Genomic DNA, 8,010 nt, shown 5'->3' with positions numbered 1-8,010 from the left:
GCCAACGAGGCGCCAAACTGTTTCCAAAAGCTGTGAACTTGCTCAGAATAAAGAATCGTCGAAATGCCAAACTCTGGAAACACTTTTTAAATAAAAACCTAATAAAAAATCTCCTTGCATAAATAACACGTCGGTAAGCGTAACAACGCCATGCACAAAACGTTCGCTTAATATTCTTTATTATGACACATTCACCTTAGAGACATGAAATATATTTTAAATTAAACAAATTAGACTGAGATATTAAGTAATACAACATGACGAAAATAACTTTTATTACTGTACAGTGGGCGTCTCTGGCATGGTGAGTTCAGTCGGGCACAAACACTCACCACCTTGATCAATTGTAAATACGATAAGTAGAAAATAAAAATAAGCCTTAATCATATTAAGTTATTCAATCGAAAAGATTACATCACATCAACCCTTCAATGAGCCGGCAAGGACAACCAGCACTAGATTAATATTTACTTTTAGTTCCATTTTCCTGTTTTTTTTGGTTTAAATGTTCCTACAATTTATTCCAACTGTTTTTTTTTATTTCTTTTATTGTGTTTTTATTTTTCATTGTTTTAATCATTTAAAGCACTTGCATTGTCCTTGTACTGAAATGTGTTATATAAATAAATCTGCCTTGATGCTCTCACTCTACCCAGCAGAGCGTAATGTAACGTCAGCATTTCCAGCATTCTGATTGGTCGATCCCATCTCAGGGCCGTAGGATTTGTGCCCCACTATGTCTGCTGAGAGCGTACTGGGGCATGCTCACTGAGATTACAGATGTTCATTATTTAAACATACGTTGGTATCAATATCAAGACGCCTCAGGAGGATTTAGCTGCTGAGCTTTTTAGTTTTCTGGCTGACTTTGATATATAGACACAATGTTTATAACTGATTTTACTGGTAAGGGAATCTGTCTTTTTACAACATTGCTCTATAAAGAACGATCCTGTCAGCTGATTAATGTGACCATGGAGCTCCACAGCGCCACTGGTGGCCCCACATGCAGACGCCACAGCTGCTGTAAATATCAGGGTCAGATCCGTTTCAGCTGGAGGTCAGAAATGGTGTTTAAGGTCCAGCAGATGTCGGTTTAGAGCAGCACAGTGACACGGTACCGACCGTATCAATACAGTTTGGGTTCATTAATGCTCGTTTAACTCGACTCTGTCACAGATTCACAGAAACTGTACTCTAACAACATGCACATTATTACCATAATAATATAAATAATCCTTTGTGTCTGCCGTCTGCCTCCAGGTGGAAATCTACAAGGTACAGTGAATTTTAATTCAGGTGGACCTTTTAAGAAATAATCACCTTTTACTTCACTAATCCTGATCTCTGTAGGAATTGTTATTGCTTTATTCTGGGTATTTTTTACATAAACATTAACATTGAGCCTGTAAAGCTGCATGATATGATTCGATATCAATCAGCTGTACAGTTACGCCCCAAGATTATTCATACTCCTGGCAGAATTGGATTTAAAAGTAACTTTATTGAACCAAGAAGTGTGTTTTCGACAAGAAATGAGACGGGCGGTTCTGAAAAGACGATGAAACAATGTAAGACGAATACTATTTGACCTGCTTTTATTCAAATTGCATATAATATAAAATGGACCTAAACCATCTGTACTCGTCTCAATAATCACTGTAAACAGCTTTATTGACACTTTCGGTCATAATAAATTTGTAAAATTGAAGGATTACTCTGAAAGGTATGGATAATTTTGGGCCTAACTACATTTATTGGGGGTAAAAACAGCATCTTGTGGCAAGACTGGGCCAAGAACTTTGGATTAATTTACCAATATGAGAATCACGCTTTATCGCCGTGTAAACTGTAAAACTGAAACGTGTTTTAAGACTTGAGCTGCTGTGGTTTTTGTTTTGCACAGAGATTCTTTCTCTCCAGAGGCGCCTACCATTGATTCATATTTTCGGTCTGATTTCCCTCTTTGTATTTCTGGTGTTATTCAAATTTAAATATTGGGTGATTGGAAAATAATTCTTTTTTTGGCTTTTTTTTTTTTTTTTTTTAGAATAAAAACATGGTCAAAGAAGCAAATTTGGGATTTAATCTTTTTTTTTTACTAACCTTGCTTTTGTGATCATTTGATGATGATCCTACTTTAAGTGTCTGTATGCATAAAATGCAGAGGATCTGTTCTTGTTGCTAAAAGTGTTTAGCCTGGTGGTAACAAAGGACAACAGGTAGCAAATGCCACACATTTTCTAACCTAAGGGACATGTGATGCTAATAGCCACGGCACAGCTACGTTAGCCTAGCTGTCGTTAGCACATTAGTTAGCATCTGTAAATGCTAAATTATTGTGGATAGCTTAGCAAACGCACAGAGGCGTTGTATAGGGGGGAAGTTAGGATTTCTAGGGACTAACAGGGGCCCCCAAAAAGAAAGTTTTATATATTTATATGAGCTTTGGGGATGATTTAGATCTTTTTGTCATGGGGCCCATAATTCCAGGCGGCACCTAGGGTTGCCAATTGTCCCATTTTGACCAAGACGTCCCATTTTACTCGAAATGTCCCGTATTTTGAGTAAGTAGTCGGTAAATTTCTAACCCTAATATCAGCGCTGTTAGCTTTTCCCTCCCTGGTGCTTTTGTAAAAACACAGAATTTGACTCATCAGTTGACCTAGCTGGGTTGTAATAGACTGATTTCTGTTGAACACAAATCAGTTTAGATTATTACTTTTTCTTCATGATCACTTTAAAGTAGCAGCTATTAACAGTATATATAAAAATGATATCAGAAATTAGTGGTTAAAGCCTTATTCTATGTAAAATGGTTCCAGATACCCTGTAGAGTAACTTTCAGCGGAAATGTGAGACTGAATAGTTTGTATGCAGCTGATTTTAAGTGGAATGGGAACTGCTGTGCTTCATAAATGTTGTTTTCTGTCATTTATTGAGGTATGACAAACTTCCTTATGCGTCTGTGTCGAGTAAAGTTCTGGGAAAGTCCGCTGATAACATGCAGCAGTACGTCTTCATCTACAGGTAGGACACTATCATAGCTCTCAACTCTCACGCATTGACCGTGTGACACACGCATTTCACTAACTTCACACGCTCACACGCAACACAAGACATTTCACACGCAAACATGGAATTTCTCACGCATAAAAATCACAAAGCCCATCTGGGCTGCGGACGACAAAACTCCGCCTTCTGTTGAGCTGTTTCAGCTTCTTTCACAGCTTGTGGCCATCAGTAATTCCTGCTGCAGTTCATGTTAACAGAGCAGCAGGAAGAGTGATCAGAGTTATGAATAATTTTAGTCTTAACAGTGGTGAAAATAAGCCGGTAAGGTCCTGTACCGCGTACACAGGAGGGGGCGGGGGCGGAGCTGCTGCAAGATGACCGGTCCATTCAGAACCAGTCATGGCTGCACGCTGGATCATAAACAGTTCTGCTAACCAGATGCAGTTTAAAACGCCACTTGGTCAGTTTATAAGTTTCGTTTTTATTAATTCTGCATTTTTTAACTACATGCACCGTATTTCTGTGCCTTCCTCGCGCTTGCTCCTCTCCCTCCCCTCCTTTCCCTCGGAGCAAGTGCCTTGTCTGGGCGTCAGTGCGCCCAGAGCGCACTGACGAGAGCAATAAGAATTTGTTCTGTCAGCGCGGCGACTGACTGAGAAACCTTCGCTGTGAAAGGTGATGAGAAATGTTATTAACACTGTTACTGTCTAGAATTGCATTGAGCTGAAAAGAGGAGACATCAGCCGCTGGATCGTGCTTAAAGACGCAGCGGAACCTCTGTGTGCTTCAGTGTTGCTGCTGAGGGGATCATAAAGGCTGATGAAAACTTCAGCCTGGATTCACCATTCAGGTTTATAGATTTACAATGATAACAACCCATAGATGAATGTGTCAACAGTAGTAATAATTCGGTCAATAATTAAAATCTACTTAATATTTAATCAGTAGTATTTGAACAATTGTGTATTATTTTATGTTTTAATCCATTAACCTGAACAATAAAGTATTAATAGTCTCTTTCTCTTTTTAACACAAGTAATACATGTCTACTTCATTGTCTGGTGGGATAAAAATGAGATGGAGTTGACTCCACCGGCTCTTCCAGGGTCCGGTTAGCCCCGCCCCCCAACAAGCCCCCCCCCCCAAATAGCATAATCTCACTCCATAACTTTTGATAAAAGTTGAGAGGTCTGACACTATTCTAAAAAACAATGTATCTTTGGCTTCTATTAACAGTTCAGTGGAAGCAGGTCTTAGATATTTAGGAACACATCTAAAAAGATAAATAGATGAGCGTTACTGATAGTAAAGCTTGCTCTGTATCACTCCAAACATAAAGAGTAAACTGAGCTAAATTATAACAACTCAATTAGCATTAGAAATTGAAAAGTTAGCAGTTTCATTGACTAAAAACAAGTTAAGCAATATTATATGGGATATTGTGACATAAGACTAGATGTAGTCTTAGATGTTGATTATGATAACATTGTGATATTGCATTGGCCTACGTGCTGCTTTTCCTGGGTTTTAAATGCTATATTAGACTACAGTGAAGTGCCGTTATTTTGTGAACTTAAGACTGATGTAGCACTTTTATTGTTATTTACTTTATCCACTTTAATATCCACATTACTGATAGATATGTATCAAAAATAACATCATGTAAATACACTGCAGAATCACCATTAACCTGGGAATGAAAGCTGCATTCAGCCTCAGATGAGATATTCTGGATCATTTCACCCAGTTCTGCTCTAATCTTGGCTGTAAACTGTAGAAATGCAGCATTGTAGGTTTTCTGAGTCAGACTATCAGGTTACATAAAAAAGCTTTGTGTGAGATATATGGAACAGCCGTGGTTCCTTTCTCTGTTTGTTTCTTTCTATTTGAGTGTTTTTAAATAAATTACACTTGTTTTTATAGTTTTTTGTATAATTAGATTTTTTATTATATTTTTTTCATTTTTTCTCTCCTTTCTTTTTTCTCTTTTTTACGATTGTTTACAATCAGGGGTGTAAAACTAATTTCTACAATGGGCCACTTTGGCATCATGAAGTCATTAAAAGGGCCAGTTGCTCCTGTATAGATCATACTTTTGATTTCATAATTTCATTTCAGTTCACATAGAAATATAGAAAAATGCACATAACATAAAAGTAGCACCCTTAGGCCAGTTTATACTGTTTATCTGTAAAAAAAAAAAGTTGATATTTGGGTAGTTACACTTTAAAGCTCATCATTCTGCATCACGTCTTCTCTTTTTGGACGTTTCTGGGTTGTTTTAATGTGTTGTGGGAAAACTGACATCTAGTGGCAGGATGATGTTACTGCAGTTAAAATAAATAAACATTCCCTACAGGAGGCTCAGTTTTTAGCCCCTTTATACACTTTAAAAGGATTTATCTCTCTACTTTATGACATGATCTGCCTTTTTTGGCTCTTCAGGTCCAGATAAACTACCTTGACGGGCCGGATTCGGCCCGCGGGCCTTAAGTTTGACGTGTGGTTTACATGTAACCGATGCAGGAAGCCTCGTTTGCTTTTTGAACCCATGTAATGATTTGTGAACTTTTCTGTCTGACCAGGAGGGACATCGTTAACGTAACGGGTCAGCACCAGTATGAGGGGAACGCCTTCGTCAGACCGCCGTTTGTCGTCAATTCTACAGCAATAAAACAGGTCTGTAGAGTTTAAAAAAGAACAACTAAAAAAATCTTTAGATTTTCTCCTGTTGATTCTGTTTTAAAATATTTTTTTTCTCCAGATATCAAGGAGTTTATTTTGGTTCCCCTCCACAGCGAGCCGGAGCAGGCCGTCCAGGAGATCGACTCGCTCATACGATGTCTTTGAGAAAGTCAGTGAAATGTGGAACAACACGGTGAGGAAGCAGACGTTTTACTCTGGAGGAAAACTTATGAGATGAAGCCTCTGGCTCCTCGGTAGACGAGCTTGGTGCTGGAGGGATGGAGTCGTAGATGGGGAGACGGGGCAGAGCTGCAGTGATGAGTAGCTAAGAAGGTCCTGAGTGTTTTCCACCCCTGATCAGACCAGAGAGCAGACCTAGAACTGCTTTTCGTCTGTCCTGGGAAAATCTAGAGAGCTCCGTCCTAGGAAGTTGTTGAGTCGAGGGTCCGGCTGGTCGTTTCCTGCCCAAACAGATCAAACTTGACGCGTTTGAATCTGTGTGGCAGAACGTGATGTTTCCTGGAGATTTCCACGCCGGCTGCGCCTACGTCAACCCGGCACGACAAGAAGAGCATTCCTCCGCCCTACAAACCAACCTCCAACTTCTCCTGGGCTGATATGCGACGGCGTGGACAACCACCGTCACCTGACCTGACGGACTGCGCCTACGACAGGTCGGTGTTCAGGTGGGAAGTTGATCCAACGCACCATAGGGGAAGGGCGTCTCCTCTAACCTGTCTTCCTCCCCCCCGCCTGGTGTATATTTAGGATCGTGGTTCATGGACAGGACTTCCTGAAGGCCATCAGGCCGTTCTCTGGAAAAGTCCTTCAACTTCGGCAAAGATTTTCAAGCTCATGAGGCGGACAAAGGTGAGACTGATCCGGCTGACTCCTCGTGTAAGACGGCAGGGGAGACTGTTCTAGATCACATGGAAGGATCTTTCTATTTGGATTTAGGTACAGACTTTGACTAGGCCACTTTAGCCCTGAATCTGCTTTTATCTCAGACATCCATGATATATCCGGATGTATGTCAGTTCAGTTCCTTGTTATATTTGTCTTGCAGCGAGGCGCTCAGACATGCGCCACAAACAACTAAAATTCATCACATCTGAACAGCAGTCATAAAAGGAATTATAACATCTAGATTTTTTTAAATGTTGGGGAACCTGATAGCTGTGGGTTCAAAGCGGTTCTTGCATCTGTTGCTTTTAGTCAGAGGTGAATAACTCCGGCTTCCCTTCACCTGTTCACTTAACCAGGTGATTCTAAAGTTTTCATCAGTCTCTGCTTTAGAGCAAATGCTTGGAGATGATCTGTGCAGCCTTTTTGCTTTTAGAGTGGTACGACAAGCAAAAGGACCCTTTAGAGGAGGTCGGACCACCACAATTATGACCATTTGGTTTCCAAACCAATGAACCTAACCAAAAAAAGTTAGGACAGATTCAAAAGGCTCCTGCTGCTGTTCACACTGAAGGTTTTTAACTTCCTCCAAAAGTTCAGCCTCTGCTGCCCTTTTGTCTTTTTACAGATTCTTTCTGTTTATATTAAAGAGCAGCTTATCGTCAATCATTGCGCCCAGACATTAGTTACTTGTAACAAACCTAGTGTCAGTGCTGTTAATAGATACGGGGGATGTTGGGTGGATGGTTATCCTACTGGGATTTGAACCATCCACCCCAGTCTGGGGTCTCCTGCGGCCTCTAGTCAGACCAGAGACGTTAATTTGTAGCTTTAAGGATTTACTTACTTTATTTTTATAATGATGAAGCCAAAGAAGTCTGTTTAATTGAAGCTTTTAGAAAAGTTGGACAAAACTGCTTAGATCAGAAACCCGCAAGGATTTAGTTTATTTAGTGAATAGTGAATCTATTATGAATAGAAACAATTAAGACCAGTGATTCTATGCTTTCTGTGTGTTTAATGAATAGAAACCATTGAGCTTTGGATGTTAGTGATGAAGCTTGTTTCAATGAAACTAAAGTCTAGTCAAGGATTTACTTCATTTATTCCTTTGTTAATGTTCTTTCCATGTAATATTTCCCTCTGTAACGTTTTTCTGTTCATGTTCAGCACTTTGAATCGTCGTGTTACTGAACGGTGCTTCATAAATAAACCTGCCTCGCCTCCTGGCTTTAGCTCCATCCATCTCCTCATCGCCTGCTGCCCTGAAAGGCCCACAGCATGATGCTGCCACCACACGCTTTACCATGGCATGTCTGGTCTTCTCTGACCAGAGCAGCTTTTCCTACATGACTTACTGGAAACGGGACCTCGTTGGGTTTCTTCTTGCCACTCTGTCATGATGGC

General features: G+C 40.1%; 1 pseudogene; it reads left to right on the top strand.

The window, feature by feature from the left end:
• Positions 1-1,201: 1,201 nt before the first annotated feature.
• LOC118558856 lies at positions 1,202-7,549 on the top strand (annotated as a pseudogene).
• Positions 7,550-8,010: the final 461 nt, after the last annotated feature.

Source organism: Fundulus heteroclitus, chromosome 1 (genome assembly GCF_011125445.2).
Source record: "Fundulus heteroclitus isolate FHET01 chromosome 1, MU-UCD_Fhet_4.1, whole genome shotgun sequence".
Classification (NCBI taxonomy): Eukaryota; Metazoa; Chordata; class Actinopteri; order Cyprinodontiformes; family Fundulidae; genus Fundulus; species Fundulus heteroclitus.
This window is presented reverse-complemented; position numbering and strand designations above follow the sequence as displayed.